The sequence below is a fragment of the Diadema antillarum genome, unplaced genomic scaffold (genome assembly GCF_040938485.1).
Source record: "Diadema antillarum isolate AM-2024a unplaced genomic scaffold, OU_Dant_1.0 seq00000153_RagTag, whole genome shotgun sequence".
Lineage (NCBI taxonomy): Eukaryota > Metazoa > Echinodermata > Echinoidea > Diadematoida > Diadematidae > Diadema > Diadema antillarum.
The window spans coordinates 80,083-98,464 of NW_027271226.1; the positions used below are offsets into that span (position 1 = coordinate 80,083).

At 39.8% G+C, this 18,382-nt stretch overlaps 1 pseudogene; it reads left to right on the forward strand.

The window, feature by feature from the left end:
- The window catches only part of LOC139727812 (zinc finger homeobox protein 3-like), a 244,515-nt pseudogene that overhangs the window by 60,077 nt on the left and 166,056 nt on the right, over window positions 1-18,382 (forward strand).

Consider the following 18,382-nt stretch of genomic DNA (forward strand, 5'->3'; position numbering starts at 1 on the left):
CCAATCAATACCCCAGAACTGGCCCCGGCTAATTGTTCCGCCCAAGATTCGATGGGAAAGTTTGGCATTGTTTCGGAGCCAAGGAGCTACGCCCCATTGTTGCACCCCTTTTGTTTTCCTTGCCCCCATCTCCATCTCTCAGGGCCCATTGTCTCTCCAGAAAAACCCTCCAAATTACTTTTTAAGGCTCTGCAGTCATACATAATGGATGAGTGCCTCTTAGGCAGGCTGTAATTCAGTGCATGCATGTCCACTCATCATTCTTTTCTCTGATAATATCTCCTCATTGTGGGATGCCTTTCCGTCTTTGTTTTTGCACAGCCATCCCTCCTGCGCAAAGACTTAGGTAAGGCTTCAGTGGTCTTAAGTTTGTGAAAAGCTGTCTTTTTAAGCTAACCTGATACGGCTTGGAGTGACAGGCTTTCTGCTTCATCGGATCTTTTCTGTTTTCCGATCGTCTGCTTGGCACCAGCAAAACTCAGGTAGAATTAGTTTCTGTTTCTGTGAGTGTTTCCTCGGAAGGACATGGATGAATCATGCCGTCTACATGGATGATTGTAATGAGACTTTGTCTCTGTAGTTTGTAATGTATTTACATTTCATTGTTTTTCTTTCAGTCATTTGTTGTTTCAAAAGTAACATTTTGTGTGAATCAAATGTAGCAAAATGTTCAGTTACTGGTAGTCAGAAAAAGGGGTGTAGATTTCTGTGAAAATGCAAACATCAGTATGAGATATTGTCTGTTTATATGCCTTAAGTTGTGCCAGATTATGAGATATACTTGAACCTGGATGGGTTTTGATTGTTTCCCTTTGTTTTCTATTTCCAATTGACATGAGCAAGAAATGGTTTTGTGGCAGGGAAGTTGAAGTGATATCTCATTGTAATATAAGACTCAAATATGTTTTACTATATGAAGCGCTGATGATATTGTAAGAGAATGATATGTGGCTGTAGGATGCGCTGTGGGATGCCTGCTGACTATGTGTACGGTGATGACTTCTGTTCCTACTAACCCATTCTGTTCGTGACAGCACAGGGAGGATTGCCCACCCCCATACTTTGGCAACTATTCTGTTGCTAGGCAACGGGGGTGGCATGCCACTGAGAGGTGGCATCTTCCAGGACAGGACCTGGTGGTGATGCTATCTTTTGGACCTCCGATAAATCCTGGGAATGCCTGACTTCCAATTGAATTATTTGTGATGAGAACTACGCATCTGTTTATTCTCCTTTTGCTGGGGCCAATTACTCCCGAAAATAGCTGCTCCAAACAATTAACGGACCTTGTTTCTTTCACCGGTTGCAGTGGGGGGCACCGGCGCCCTCCTGAGGGGAAAATGTAACCGAGTTAGTGGTTCCCGTCCAACTCCTTGTTTGCCAAGAGATAGGTAAAAAAATAGCTGGCCCGGGATTACAGAAATTCCGCTAAATTGCATTAACTCTCAAAGATGAGGTATAAATGAAGAAGTGATGAGAAGAAGCTTGGTCTTACATCGGCCGTCTGCTGATTGGATGATTCGAACCCAAACAACCTGCTTTGATTTTGCTTTCAGTTTATTTGCAGCAAGAGGAGTAGAAGGAAATGGAAAGAGAGAGAGAGAGAGTAGGTCAGAGTAGGAGGAAACAGTGCAATGACAAAAAAATTGGTAATCATTTTGCCCTGTTCAGTTACTTCTTTTGACTTAGGGTGAGAAATTCAGGGTGGTCAAATTTCACTTTTTCACGTTTTTTCCCTTTCTTTTCTCGCTGACACAAATGGGAAAATGAGGTGCTTGATGGGAATGAAATCAACACCGATGGAGTTAGGAAATGAAACGGGGTGCTCACTGAGGTTCACCATATTAAAGAGGCATTAATGAAAAATCCATCTCGCGAGTGAGGAACGCAATAAACTCGGGCTGGTGGAGTCCTGTTTGATCAAGTACATTCCATTACAAACAACGCTGTCCTTGTTAAAAGTCGGGGTCTGTTCAGGGAACGCATACCGCAGAAGATTAGGAACATGCACTTGGAAGAAGGATGCTGATGAAATTACGTATTCGGTGCTATGATCAAAACATCACCTCTCACATAACTTTGATTTCATATCTAACCTCACAGAAGTGTAATAACACTAACCGATTATGAGTTATCTGTAACCAGCATAGCAACTAGTGTTCACGCAGGCCAGGCCTGTTTATGCACGCATGTATCATGTTCTTTTGAATGCATTGGATATGTCTTGTGTGAAATGATCAATGCCTTTGATTGTTTTAAGTTTTCATGCCTGAAGGCATGCAAGGAAGAAAAACATTATGGATGAAAAAGTACATCTGTTCTCATGAATTCTTTAACTGGTGCTGTGGCAAAAGGTTAATTAGCTTACTGTCAGAGCTGGGTTGTGGGGAAGCCGTGTTCGTGACGATTGTCTAATTCAGGAAACGGCGACATGATGGCTTTCCTCCTTTTCCTCCACTTTTTCTTCCCACTTTTTTTTCTTCTTTCTGCCCAGATTTTGACTTTTCTTTTTCGGATCACACTCCTCCCTCGAAGGCCTTTTAATATCATCATCGTCACAAGCTGAGGAGATAGCCGTGGTGATGCCAACCCAGTCGGGGTAATAATACAGGATGCCCAGAGGCCTTGTTTGTGAAATAGTTTGCACGGGGTGCGTGAATGACAGATTTCTCCGCACTTGGCACTGTCACTCGTACCGTAGCCCCCAGTAACTAATTAATATTGAATTTGGATATCGGGGCGGATAGCAGTGGGTGTACTTTGCGGCAAGTTCAACCCAGGTGCTTAGCACCGGTCGCCCTGTACTTTTGTCTTTGCTGGGGCTATGCTGTTACTGATGTGATTATCACAACATCTTATCAAATTGCCTGTGCCCAGACAAGCCCACGAGTCGTCAGACTTCATTCTGGTCGCTTGCTGGCTCGCTGCAGTCCACTCACAAGCAGAGTACACAATGTTTCTTAGCCAAAATGGATCGCCCCATTTCTCCTCTTTTTCCCCCCTCCCTCTCTCCCTTCTTGCCTTGCACACGCAATCACAAATGCTACATTATGACGACTGTTATTTACTTAAGCGGCATAGCCCCAGTCTATTCAAATCTCTGGGCTTCCCGGCCCATGGGTTCCGGGGACCTTTCCCGAGCCCATCATCTCCTTGTCTAGTTCAAACACTCTCTCGCTTCGCTGCTCACTTGTCTTGTTATCAGCACAAGAGACCTCATCCCAACTTTCTGCCAGGAGAGCTGAGTGCAAAATGAGATAATTGGGTCATCTCGGAGTGAGGGAGATAAAGTCAGCGCTGAACTTTTAATTGAACTTTTCGGCGAAATGATCGCTTGTTGCAAAGACGGGAGATACAGCGGCGGTCAGTGCCAAGTATTATTGGACTGAATTAGACAACTCTTGTATCATAGAGGGCATCTCTGGTTTCTGGATCTTCAATGGAGTTAATCAACAATTCACTGTTGACATTTTAAGAATTTTGCATTAGGGACACGGGCGTGCCTACGTGTGCGCAAAGTGTGCGTATTTTTGTAGATACACAAGCAGGCTTTCTCTTCCCCCATATTATATCTCTGTGTTCGTCTCCTGCTCGTCCCCGATTGCACACACATTGCTCCCAAGACTTTCACACCAAAATCTGATTAATGAAGTGTTTGGGAGCCGATGCAGCCAGGAGAATGAAACGGGATAGTCAGAGTAATTTATTAACCCTGAAATCAATTTAATGAGTTTCCCCCTTGGCTTTGGCTCTGCCTTTATTCTCACTCTCAGTACCATTTGCTTAATTGCTTCGTTCTTGTCGGCTTTTTGTTTTACCTCCTGCAAGTCTTACCTGATTGCTCTCCCTTCAGATGCTGTCTCTCTTCTTCATCCTCTCTCGAGTTGAATGTTTGGCCGCGCTCAAGGAAATACCTCGGTTGCAGAATATTCACTCTTTTTACTAATTACCGAAGTTGGCGCAAGGTGGAAGCCAAATAATCATGGCTGCAGAAGATTGCTTGAAGTCCATCTGACCCATCCTTTGATGATGCAAGCCATGCTTGGAGAGAAATGTCCGTAGATGAGAGAAAATTTAGGAAACTCTATTTGATTACTCCAGATAATGAAGACGATGAATGCCACAGTTATCCGAACAGACTCAAGTGCTCTAGGGCCCCCTGGCCATTTCTTATCAGAGGTATTACGGAGTGAGGTTGGACCGCTGTAAAAATACATTGGTTTTATTGGGCCATGATGGTTGCAAACTGGCTGTAAAAAGTAGAGATTGGACACAGAATCATGACATATAATTTTGTGAGGATCTATCACACTGATACGAGTACAATATTGTTTACAGGGAAGGAAAGCAGTCCTCCGTTTTAGTTATAGTGTCCACACAGCTCTCATGTCTTATTGTCTTGTGTTGTCAAGTAATGCATTTATTTCTTTTAAATATCAAAATAAAATGAATCGCTATTCTTTGTTGTAAAAACCTTAGTTAATTTTGTCAAGGGAATCTTGAAAAAAATGTATTTGATGAGATTGTAAAGCACAATCTCAATCAGTTTGTAACAAATGTTTATTCAAGTGCATGATCATAGAAAGGAAACATATGTGATAAAATATGATTTATCTCAGTCACTTAGTCTCCATCCCGGCTTTGTCTAACATGCAATTTATGAGTGCTCCAGACCCACTAATCACCATCAGTCAACTATTGTAGAAATGATGTTTGCAGTGACAAATGTCTATTTCATAGTGATTACTATTATTTTTTTTTTTTTTGGTGATGGTGAGAGAGCTGCAAGGAAAGAATTTAGGAAGTAATGGACATTAGTAATGAATATCTATTGTTGGGTAAAGTGTCTTTGCTATGTCACTGAAAGTCACTGACTGAAACCAACACTCATATCAATTTTTGTGATAATTAAGCAAATATTAGTCTTAAGTTCTTTAGTGAATGCAGATATTCAAACTCTTTGCAACTTTTCATGTAATGCTTACCCCTACTTCATTTCATTTCATTTATTTTCACTTACTAAAACATGCATACATCAAAATGTGACAATGGTATGACAAGTATAACATGACAATGTGACAAACAAACAAACAAAGCAAACAACCAAAGATATCAAGTGAAGGGGTTTGTGAGAAGGCAATGGGCCTTATTTAAAACTAACCCCCGAAAAGTAAATACAGCGTCAGGTCTCTTCTTTCTATAATACATACACTCACACATACACACGCATGCATACACTGACAAAAAACATACACCAGCACATTAACAATACACAAGATGCCATTTTCACAAGCACACCCCTAACATGCTAATCTCTTAAAAATTCTGAAAATGATATTGGTAACTTCCAGCATACCTTTCAAGTAAAATACGCTTGAAAGCTTTCTTAAAACTTGTCACGGTTTTCTTACATTTCACATCAGAGTGGATAGAATTCCAGATTTGAGGGCCTTGAAAAAATATTGACTTTTTGTAGGAGGATGTTCGAATCTGAGGTAAGTAAAAATTTCTACAATTTCTTGTGCCATAATTATGATTATCTTTGTTTAGTTTTGAAATAACCAAGTAATGATACAGGTAAAATACCATTATAACATAAGAACATATATACTGCACTCTGTAATAAATATATATCATACACAGTTGAAATAGACAGAGTAGAAAATATTGGCAACTTCTTCAGTTATTACTACTGTTACCATTACTTCTGCCTCGACTTCTGCCTCGACTACTACTACTACTACTGCTGCTGCTACTACTGCTGCTGCTACTACTACTACTGCTTCTGCTACTACTACTACTACTACTGCTGCTGCTACTACTACTATTACTGCTACTACGTTTAATCAGTTACTATTGCTGATAATTTGCTGCTACAAACTTGTGTAATCATAACATCTTACCCCTTCAACTTTTGCTTGACTATGACCACACTATTATCACTTCCGTAATTCAACTTTTCTACATCGAGTTTAAATTCTCCAAGCGAACTGGTCCAAGCCTATTAGTCATAGGTGTGGGTCATTTTGGCCAGTCCCATCGAGCATGTGAAGATTATATGAGGTATATGATTGGCATTTCTATTACACAAAACCTGCAGTACATTTGTCGCATTGTGAATAGTAGTGCCAAATCTACAATGGGCATAGCCAAGTGCAAAATTGTTGTTTTAACAGATCTAGAAAGGATTTCATTTCTTCCCCCTTTTTTTTTTTGTGGTCATACTTGACACATGCACTCATACATACCAAGATTTAAGAGTTTTGATTTAACAATAGATCTGATATGTCATCAGCCAGACATGTAGGAACACCTGTTCCTTCTTTCTCTTGGTGGAATACCATGGTGTCTAAAGTCATCAGCACTAACCAGGATACTTTGTCTGACTCACTGCTCTCTACCAATCTCTCATCTTATAAGTTTGTTAAAGGGGAAATCCAGTCCAAATGTAAGTTAGTCTGATAAAAAGAGTAAAATCATACAAGTTCAAGTAAAAACAAACAATTACTGAAATTGGATGAAAAATAAGGAAGTTATGACATTTTGAAGTTTTGCTAATTTCTGCAAAATAGTTCTTGTACAGTGGATATGAATATGCAAATGAGTGAGCTAACCATGTCATAACCTCACAATTTTCCATTGATCGTGTACAAAAAATGATGAAAATTCAATGTTTTTCTCATTGAAGTCTGAAACATGATGTTTTTCCTGGTTGAATAACTTCAGAATAGTGATCAGTTTGATATATCAGGATTTGAGCCTGAGCATAATCGGGTTTGAATGAAAAACTGGAAATTTCAAAATGTTATATTCAAACTATATTGCAAGTTGTGAGGGGATGACATGCTCACTTTGCCATTTGCATATTCACATTGACCGTTCAAGAACTGTTTCCTGGAAAATTAGCGAAACTTCAAAATGTCATAAATTCCTTATATTTCACCTGATTTCAATCAAATTTTTACTGTTGAACTCATAATATTTTACTCTTTCTTATCAGACTAACTTATATTTGGACTGGATTTCCCCTTTAACTCTATGTGTGTCACTTGTGTGCCACATTATTCCAAGACCACAATGCATAAGTATTATTGGAAAACATTTTTTTTTCTTTTTTTTAGCCATGTAACTTCTTATAGAGATGTTCATGCTAGACATGCAAGAAGCAAAGTTAGAGAGAAAGTTCCAAGCTTTGTTGTGTTGTAAATTTAAGCCATGGTTAGTTTTGTTTTGTTTTGTGTTGTTTTGTGTAGTTTAGTTTTGTTTTGGTAGTTTTTTGATTTGTTTGTTTGTTTGTTTGTTTGTTTTGCAAATGGCCAGTAGCTATGATATTGTCTTTAGGTTTGGGTGGCATGGCTGTTGCAGACAAAACCGCGACAGAAAATAAGAAATTATTAAAGAGACCTCCAATGGAACTGCACTATTTAATCACGAGGCATCACAAGTTTACATGTGTGAGGAATAGAATCTTGAATGAAGCTTTCAGTTTTACTGTGGCATTTGGTGATTTATCGATTGGTTTTGGCGGTATTGTGTGTTTGAGCAAAATATGCGAACTTGGCACACCGTCGAGCGAATCGGGCATGCGAACGTGGCACATAAGGGGTTAATCTGAATCTGGAGCTAACACTAGAGAGAGTAATGACTACCTGTTTTACTTTTGACGCCAAAGATCTGTTTTTCAGCATTTCTATGGATATAAAATAAAATTAGAGCCATAGTCACTTCCAAGAAATACTCTGACAAACTTACTGCGAAGACAACTCTGAAATTGGGTACAGTTCATTTGTGGTTTGATGCTCAGTGTCTGACCTGAACTTGTGAGCATTTTTATCAAGTAGAAAGTTTTAAACTTCATATAATTCCTCGAAATGTTTATGCTCTTGCTCAAAATAGGATATTAAGAATTAAAGAATTTCAATTTTCAAAATTATCATGTTTCCACAAATTATGTTATGGCTTGCATTTATTAGCTCACCTGAGCCAAAGGCTCAAGTGAGCTATTGCGATCGCCCTTCGTCCGGCGTCCGTCGTGCGTCGTGCGTCGTGCGTCGTGCGTCGTGCGTCGTCCGTCGTGCGTCGTCCGTCGTGCGTCGTGCGTAAACTTTTTACATTTTCATCTTCTTCTTGAAAACCCCAAGACCGATTTTCATCAAACTTGGCAGGTAGCATCCCTAGGGGGTTAGGAACTCAATTTGTTAAAATGGGCACCATGACCCACCCAGGGGGCCCCCAGGGGGGCCCAAACCCCCCAAAATTATGGAATCTTTAAAAATCTTCTTCTCTAGAACCAGAAGTGATAGAGCTAAGTTAATACTATGAGTTAGTTCATTGATGACTGTAGTTTCAAGTTTGTTCATGGCAGAATCAGGGATGCCCCCCTTGGGACCCAGGGGAGGGGGGTGGGGAGGGGTTCTAATGGGGCCTAAATTGTACATTTTCGTCTTCTTCTTGAGAACCCCATGACCCATTTTCACCAAACTTGGCAGGTAGCATCCCTAGGGGGTTAGGAACTCAATTTGTTAAAATGGGCACCATGCCCAACCCAGGGGGCCCCCAGGGGACCCCCAGGGGGCCCAAATCCCCCAAAATTAAGGAATCTTTAAAAATCTTCTTCTCTAGAACCAGAAGTGATGGAGCTAATTTAATACTATGAGTTAGTACATTGATGACTGCAGTTTCAAGTTTGTTCATGGCAGAATCAGGGGTGCCCCCCTTGGGACCCAGGGGAGGGAGGTGAGGAGGGGTCCTAATGGGGCCTAAATTGTACATTTTTATCTTCTTTTTTAGAACCCCATGACCCATTTTCACCAAACTTGGCAGGTAGCATCCCTAAGGGGTTAGGATCTCAATTTGTTAAAATGGGCACCATGTCCCACCCAGGGGGCCCCCAGGGGGGCCCAAACCCCCCAAATGAAGGAATTGTTAAAAATTTTCTCTAGAATCAGAAGTTATACAGTTAAGATAATACTATGAGTGAGTACATTAATGACTGTAGTTTCGAGTTTGTTCATAGGAGATCCAGGGGTGCCCCTCTTGGGGGCAGGGGTGGGGGGGGGGGGGGGTTGGTTAGGAAGGTCCAAATGGGGGCCTGAATCGTACATTGTCATCTTCTTCCTGAAAACCTCATGATAGATTTTCGTCAAACTTGGCAGGTAGCATCCTTAGGGGGTCAGGATCTCAATTTATCAAAATGGGCACCATGCCCCACCCAGAGGGCCCCAGGGGGCCCCCAATTCCCCAAATTAAGGAATCTTTAAAAATTTGGGCCCTTATTGTACATTTTCATCTTCTACTTCAGAATGCCTGGTCAAATTTTGGTAGAGCTGTGAATAATTTAGATTAGTGACTGCGTGAAAGGTGAACTTGCGATACTCAGGTGAGCGCTAGACCCGCGGGTCTCTTGTTATCTTCAGAGTTGGCATTTAACTGGGCAGTGTCCTCTAATCAAAGCCATGGCAAGCAAACTTTGCATGCAAGTTTTGAATTTGTTTTACTAGCTTCTGTTATTAATGGTATAACAATGCATTGTGTATTACAGTGATGACGATATGTTTTAACATTGGGGGAAGGGTTAGGGGGAATTGATGGGTTGTCTCTTCGAGAAAGGGGTGTGTTGTAGCCCGAAAAGATATCCCTTGAGGGAGGATATCCGGATTCTTCTCAGGAGTCAATAATGATGTAGGCCCACATAATTGTTTAGTACCTTTTGATCTGCTCTGACCAGAAAACATCTGCACCATTCAGTGAATATACAGGATATTCAAAGAGTACGAATGTTCTGAAATTTGAGCAGAAGTTTGACATTATTTTGCCCATTTCACAGAATGTCGTAATCTTTGATGGGGGAGTTTGTCCAGCTTGCCAAAGAGGCTGACTTCCAACCTTACTGCCAAACATCAGTCAAACTGCATTTCCAGAACCAGTTTGTTTTAATATGGTATTGATTTTAATACCTCAGTACTGTACTTCATAGCTCTATATAATTTTATTATCTTGTTATGTATGTTATTTTTTTAGTTGTTTAGGGTATAAATATCTGCGTGTGCTGTGGTATAGAAGGACCAGTGACTCTTATGCTACATTTACACCAAGTTCCTGCCGACCACTGCAATCACATTTCAAGCCACGATAGACAAAATGGGCTGGATGTGAGACACCACGGGGGATGGAATGGGCACACGTGACAGTCGTTGCTGTGAATGATGTGTCACATTTTTAAACCATCCAAAAAAAATTGCCATGGCAGTCAAAGTGCTGATGAGAAACCTAGTAGGAGTAATAAAATGGGATGATCACAACAAAACGTGACAGCATGTAATACTGTATTTACAGTCCAATTTTTCATGAACTGGGACTTCCCGACAATTTCGTATGTGGTTAAAGGACAAGTTTACCTTCATGGACATGTGGGTTGAGTGAATGCAGCAATGTTAGTAGAACACATCAGTGAGAGTTTGAGGAAAATCGGACAATCCGTTCAAAAGTTATGAGTTTTTGAAGTTTCTGCTCACTCAAGGCTGGATGAGAAGACTACTATAGCTTGAGATGTCACATGTGTACAACAATATAAAGAAAGAATAAAGAAAATTCAACATATTTTCACTTTTCTCACATAACAAGAGAACACTTGACTTCTCCCTTTTAGAAGGCAGGGGGAATAATATTACCCTCAACATAATATGTCAGTAACAAGTCGAAGAAATGTGCACTTTATTAAAAAGTGAAGTTTTGTGAAATTCTCTTTTTATTTTCTTTATATTGTTGTACGCATACGACATCATACACTGAAGTAGTCTTCTCATTCAGCAGTGACTGCGCAGATACTTTAAAAATTCATAACTTTTGAACGGATTGTCCGATTTTCCCCAAACTTTCACTGATGTGTTCTACTAATATTGTTGCATTCACTCAATCCACATGTATATGAAAGTGGACTTGTCCTTTAAATTCGCAATTGTGGAGTACAGTCCTGAATGGATAAGTGTAGGCGGGCACGCACCCATTCATGTCGAGATCAGAGTTAATAGTTTTGCTTGTTTTTAAATTTGCGAATAGCTCCTGACTCATGAAATTTGCATAAATAAAAGCCATGTTAAATATTTGGCGTATACAGTAGGCTGTAACAAAACTTGGAGGTGGTCCACAATGGGACGCAGTGGGAAATAGGTGTAGAGTAGACTGACCTGATGCTGTGAGAACTTCATCTGATAGCTACAGGCTGGAGTGAGGACTGGAGTGGAAAAGACTAGAATAGGGAGGGGGAAAAAGGAGAATATCCCACATACCTATGGTGCACTGCACATTTCGGGCATATGGGGGCTGCTGGGAGTATGGTGTAAACCTAGCATTATACATCTAATCATTCAGTAAATTGGAATATCTGGAATAGATGTATGCCTAGTCATTGGAAGATATCTCCTAAAAAAAAATAAAAATAAAAATAAAAATACTTTTAATCAATCAGTAAATTGGAATATCTGGAATAGATGTATGCCTAGTCATTGGAAGATATCTCCTAAAAAAAATAAAAATAAAAATAAAAATAAAAATAAAAATAAAAATAAAAATAAATCACCATTGTCCTGTGAGAGTAAGTGGCAAGTTTCAGATAATAATAGAAACACATGAGAAGGCTGTCATTACACCAACAATCATAGAACATAAGCTACAACACCTGTGGCCTCATATTCATACCCTTATCATTTGCATTAGGTAAAATTTGATTTTGATATCAGTGACTTTTTCTTTCAAACTGAAAAAGCTCTGTAGTGTTAGAAAATGTGAAGTGTAAGTACATTATCAACAATCTACTGTCTGCAGCTAGTTACAAATTGCTTATGTATTGGCCAGTGGCTGTAGTAATTTCATTAACAGCAGTTGTATAAACACTTTATTGTTTGAAAGTTGTGTCAAAGAACCATCAGAAAATTCAAATGCTTAGAAAGGAGGACTATTGAATTACCAACACTGTAGGAAATGTATTTGTAGTGGATGAAACGATAACTGTTGACCAAAGGTGTCAAGAGGCCGAATACTGGACAGAAAAATGCAAAACCGCTCGAAAATTAAGATTTTGGTCGCCACTGACCCCCTGTTCAGACGTAAGTCAGTTTATACCAAAACTCAATAAAGAAACGACGTATAAAGAATAATCGTATGGCCGACAGACTGTTCAGACGCTAATCTTGACTCTTCTGGAAAACGTCATATAGATGTGCAATTTCCCACTGCGCATGCTGTTATGGTCATGTGTGACAGCTGTGGGGTCACCTTTTGTGCGCGCTCCCATTAAGCCCCGCCCAGTTATACTGTTCTATGGTCACCATACATTCAGACACACAATGGACACGATGGAATGCTGATTCGTTATCGAGTTCTAGTTCGAAATGATGCTCTGACCATCGTTTTGTTATACGTCGTTTTGTTATACGTCGTTTCGTTATGCGTCGTTTCATTAGTCAGTGTTCAGATGTATAAATTCATCGTATAGCTATACCGTTTTGGTATAGATATACCGTTTTGGTATAGCTATACCGTTCTAGTATAAATTTTTTGCGTCTGAACACCCTGTTGAGTGTCATTATTTGGATTTACCGTGAAGCAGTGTTGTGATGAACTCATTCCCTGATCATAGGTATTGACCAAATGCCCAACATGAGGCTGAGTGCATGTTGAATTCAGAAAGTATTCTATCTGAATTGTTTTCACAAACATCCATCCTTCACTTAGAAAATTTTGCAAGAAGTGTGTGTGAATGATTGAGAGAAAACGATTTACAAGAGAGGGAGTTAGATTCTGGAAATATTTGTAAATAAAGCAGGAGATCATCGAGTAATTTTTGTCAGGGTTAAAATTCAGTGAAAAAAAGTGTAGCAAGGCAATGTGGAAGATAAGTTGTAAAAATTGAAAAGTATTGTTACAAAGAATAGATTGAGAAATAGAGAACAAAGCTTGTGAGATATTATCATGTGAGTCAATGTGGGGGGGGGGGGGGAAACCTGTCTGCCTCTAAGTAATCATTTTGACAAGAAATCTTCATGTGACGTTAGGATAGGAAAAGGGTGAAAAAAGAAATATCAGTGGTACAGGAAAAACAGGAAACGTGATGGAGACTGAAAGAACGCACATCTGTAGAGGTGGAAACACAGAGACAGATGGAGAAATGTGGGGAAAACAAGAAGAAATGGATATATGTGTAAGAGACTGTTGAAGATAAAACTAGTAGATAAGGTTTTTGAAAAGGAAGGGGGTGGTCAGATCTGAAGGGGAGAAAAGAGAGAGAGAAAAGAAAAAGGAGAAGTAATGCTGTGCATGAGAATGATTTTGTAACTGTGCTGTAAATAGTGAGATTGCCAGAATAGATTTATACTGTGAGTACCCACCCATTCCATAGCATTGTGTCAACTGCTGGATGAGCCTTTACCACAGAGAAATGTCTTTTTCTACAATATATGGGATAATTAACATAGGATGTAATAGCATATAATGAAGGATACTGAAAGCTTTTTTTTCTTTTGTTTATGTATTCTTTTTTTAATGAGGAATTCTTGCCTGTTTTCTTTCAGGCTGCACAAACAGTCCACACATTCATTAATTTGTGTGAACATGTACCTTTTTACACATCAGCCTTTCTGTGAATATTTTAAAAAGAATAGCAAAAAACAGATGAATTATTCATAGGGAAACAAAAGTGATATTTTACAGGAATCAGCCAAATTGTATATGCATGATATATTCGTTTTGTGTTCTTGTAATGCATTCTTGATATATTCACCAATTAAAGGATGCCAAAGTGGAAAGTCTTAGACGATGGTGCCAATACACTGTCAACATCAGCATTTTGTTTATAAGAAATGTTTACCCTTTGATATCACAACACACTTGAAGTAGAGTCAAGTTTGTTTGTTTGTTTGTTTGTTTGTTTTTGTCTAAGTGAATATTTCAATGGAAGCTGAATAACAAATGTCATATATTTGTACATTCACCTTATTAAGAATTGGCCGTCACTCCTTAAAGGAGTCCATTAAAGCAATCGTTTTGCTAGCACCACACTGTTTTACTATGTTGAGCTTGAAGGAACTGTAAAATTGACCAACTGACGAGTTAGTTCTTAGAGTATGGCTTTCTTAACCCATTGAGGACAAGCTGATTTTGCTATAAATACATTTTTCATAGACACCTGCCCTAGTATCTTCGGGACTAGTCTTTAACAGGTTAAAACTAAATAATTTGAGTTATGATTTAAACACCATCAAGGAGAGTCAACCCACTCCACTATAAGATTTCATGAAACAAATTCAAAATTTAAAGAAATTTGCAAACATCGTCAGGTAATCTTAAAGTATAATTATCAATGCACGGTGGTGTGAGTGTGCTATTCTTGAGAAGTCGGCCTAGGTAGAGTTAGGGGCTTGTTGTCTAAGAACCTAATATTTGTGAAGAGTCATGCAATAAGAATCCTAGAAGAGCTTTAATTTTACAGAAGCAAGAAATATTGTCTTTGAAATTGCTGCCTATTTTGGCATACCAGGTAAGATAATTTTTATGCAGATGTATCATTCTGGAGACCGGTAATGTGCTGACTCACACACTTGTCCTGTTTACACATTACACCAATATCCACCAGAAATGTACAAGTGTCTTGAGAAACTATGACGGTGTCCTTTTGAGGGGTCATGTCTACATTGCTGCCATGGCATGAGGATATGTCAAAGAAGTGGGCAGTATGACATGTCGGGAGGTAGATTTTACCTGAACAAACCCCGATGCTGCTCTTATCATGGCTGACAGATTGAGAGGTGGGGCTGGTCCCTCCATGTCGGGAGATCCAACTCCAGAAGTTCACCTCTTTGTAGGGCTCTAGAAATCACAACAGTCACCTTAAATGAGAAGTAAATGCATGACTGCCTTGCCTGTATCGGAAGTTAATGAAATTTGATGAACGATAAAGATAAGTGTAGATAGCAAGGCCAAGGAATGGGATGACTTGTGATGCCAACATCAATATGAATTCATTAAAAAATTTTCATGGAATAACAATGCACCTATGAGGTCAGTCGGGCATGAGAAGCAATATAGCCAAGAAACAATAAAATTGCCCTGTACAAACGCGGTAATGTTTTTCGATAAGCAAACTTAACAAATCTCAGATGCGTCTATCTATCTGTAATTATAAACGATATGCCTCAGAGTTGGGCCTTAATAATGTCGGCATGCCGATCCTATCAAGCCCCCACAATAAAGATACCTCAGTCGGGCTTATGAACAGAAATGAAATTAGAAGAAACTCGGAGGGGAGAGTCCAAGTTGGAAGATAATTGGCCAGCACGCGGGTCTCGTCGCTTTCAGGTTACATGGAGAAAACAATTTTGCAGCGATCTTGGGACATAATCAAAAGAAACCTCTTAAGTTGGGTCCCAAAGTGCAAGATGATGTAAGTAGGAGAGAGAAAGATTTGGCGGTGCAAACCAAATAATGTGCTCGAGATACATATCGGGCTAAGCCTGCCTATAACTTACTTCTGAAGGAGAGCAAAGAAGAAAAACACATCGCGCAGGGGGAAAAAACAATAACCTGATGTATTTCAGCTCATAAAAAGTGCAGCTGAATATAACTCCCAATCAGAATTTAATTTTGAGATAGAAATTTCATTACGAGCAAGATGGAAGCACCTGGTTCGATGGCGGGACTTAATGAAATGAAAAAAAAAAGGGTTTCCAATATCTTACCCCCTTGTACGATCATCTTTTCTCAGCCTGGGTTTGACACAGTTCCCCCTCTGATGAATTGGATAATTTGACAAATGAATTCTGAATGTTTTGGAAGTGTTTGCTGCCTGGATATCTATCTCGGCTAGAGAAGAGTCGCTAGCACCCCCTCTCATGCCATTTCTTCTCCACGATTCAAACCGTAATTTTTGTTTGACAAGATTTCCGCATCTCAATTCGGATCTGACTTGGACGGCGTTGATGAGATTTCCGTGCCGTTGTATCTCATACCAGAAAAGAATCTCCCCCCCCCCCACCATGGTACTATCTCTCCCATTTCATCATTAATGACGCTGAGATGCAACAATTCTTAGTATTGTTCAATCAAGGGACTGCAGCCAGAATGTAACATAGGGCTCCGATTGGCACCCCTTCATCCTTCCCTCCCCGGACTGCTGGTAAACTCTGCGTCATCTATTAAGCTGGCCTAAGAATCTGAGTTTAATGCACTCTGGGTTTGACATCACAGATCTGACACTCCAATTTAAGCTCTCGCTCCACTGTTGCTCAATCTCTGCCCAAAGTAATGTGTCTCTCGCTATTCCTCGGACATTCCATCGCTGTTAGCTCCAGAGCCACACAAAACAATTTGCTCATCAGGCGATGGATGGTTTATATGCCAGCGATCTTAAAAACGGCATTCCGAAACAATCTAATCTCCAGGCCGATGTGCCGTTGGGAGGGGTCACCACTGGAGAGTGGAGACACCACGAGACAAAATGGTTTTTCATTAACCCTATTGCATCAGAGCTGGCAATGCCAGGTTTTCCTCGCTGGAAACATGAACGATGGCTGAATATCATTTTGACATTGACTTTGGTTCTCGCTAAGTGTTAGGCCCCGTACATTTCTCTGTCTTTCTTGTAAACAAAATATGGGTGATGGTAAATTCTGTCAATAGGGTATTTGTGAGAAAAGAATGAATATTAGTTTGATAGCATGGTTCCTGTCCGTGCCCTCTACGAGGCTATCAAATGACAAGGTGTTATATCGGCTCAAATCAATGTCTTGAGAAGTCAACAGGCAGTCTGTAAACACATCACAGCCTACCTGAATCCTCTTCTTGCTTTGCCTACTTATGTCTTGCCACCTCAAAAGTGACCATTAAACTATAAACTGTCACAAAAAGTCCTCACGACAAATATCCACAGTAAACACTTTGGGCATTGCATGTAGCAGGTGATAAGTAAGATTCTTGCAGGGTATTGAGTATGCGATCAACTGCATATTGGGCAATTTTTACTTTAAAAAAAATCATTGCTCCATCGCTGGAAGTGTCTATAAAGTGGTGTTGAGGTGAACTGATTCAGGACATGTCTTTGAGGTTGGTGGAGGTGCTGATTTTTTTGGTGATCGACCCCATTGTGCCGCGAGGGCCAGGCCTCTCGTTTGACAGACTGGGCATCATCTTTGTCAAATAGCAATTTTCATCCATTTAACGACGGTCCAAATGTGAATCACATGAGCGAGGCAAACTTATTCTTGCATCGGTTCATGTGGATTTGTTTCTCTTTTGATGACCACCAGAAATGACATTGTTTGGGCAATGAGTCTGATATTACACTTTCTTCTTATTGATACTGGCCTGTGTTCACTTTCGCCTCGATGTAATATCCACACTTTTCTTCTTTTCCTTTCTTTGGCTGCAGGATATTGCAAGTTCTGGACTGAAATCTGCAGCTCGTAAAACCTGGATTACGTGCCGGTAGGTTGATGTAGTGGTGAAAGTGTTTCTGTGTCCATCACTGCTCGATAGTGGATGATGTTATGCTGTTGATGCTGAAACCGTATTGACCAATTTGCAGCTGTAAAATGTACAACACTCTTTCAGACTAGAGAAACAAAGATCAAAACCAAAACAAAACAATGAATACCTTTCAACAAAAGAGGAAAAAAAAAAAGAACCAAAGGCGTATTTAGTGAATTCAAAGATTGGAGAAAACCTCCATAAGGAAATAAAGACAAGCGAAAAGATCAAAGTGCTATCCATGTATGTTGAAAGCAAGTGATTTGGAAATAGTGCAAGATACTTATATATTGCTCCATCAAAAAGGCCTAATATCGAGTCTCAGAGAGAGCTAGCAATTGTTGATGCCATTATGCGACTGTTTGAATTGAGGAGTTTTGCTTGGAAACTTGCAATTTCCGCCAAATTTCATCCACAAGTGTAAATTGCTATCAGATTCAGAACATTGTGTTTCCAATGTTAGATCATACTGCCATTTTGGGTCACTGTCTCTGTGTGTTAAATCTGGTGTTTCTCCGTTCACCACCTGTGTTCCTCTATATCAAATCACTTGTATTTATTTATGGACTTTTCTGAGTCCTTTACATGATTATCTGATCCTTGAACCCATTTTAATGTCTGATACATTGTGTTTAAGCAATGTACACAAACAAAATGAAGTGCGGTGAATGCACAACAAAGAAGAAATGAAAGAGAAGGTAATCATTTTTGCCCATTGCTATGAACATTGAAATTCTTAAGAAAAATCCAGTATCTTTTGTGTGAGTGCCTGAGATGACATTTCAAATTACAAGGAGCTTCTTCCTGCTTGATTTCAAGAGAGCTTTGTAAACATCGACTGCACCAGTTTAGTAAGGTATCGGGA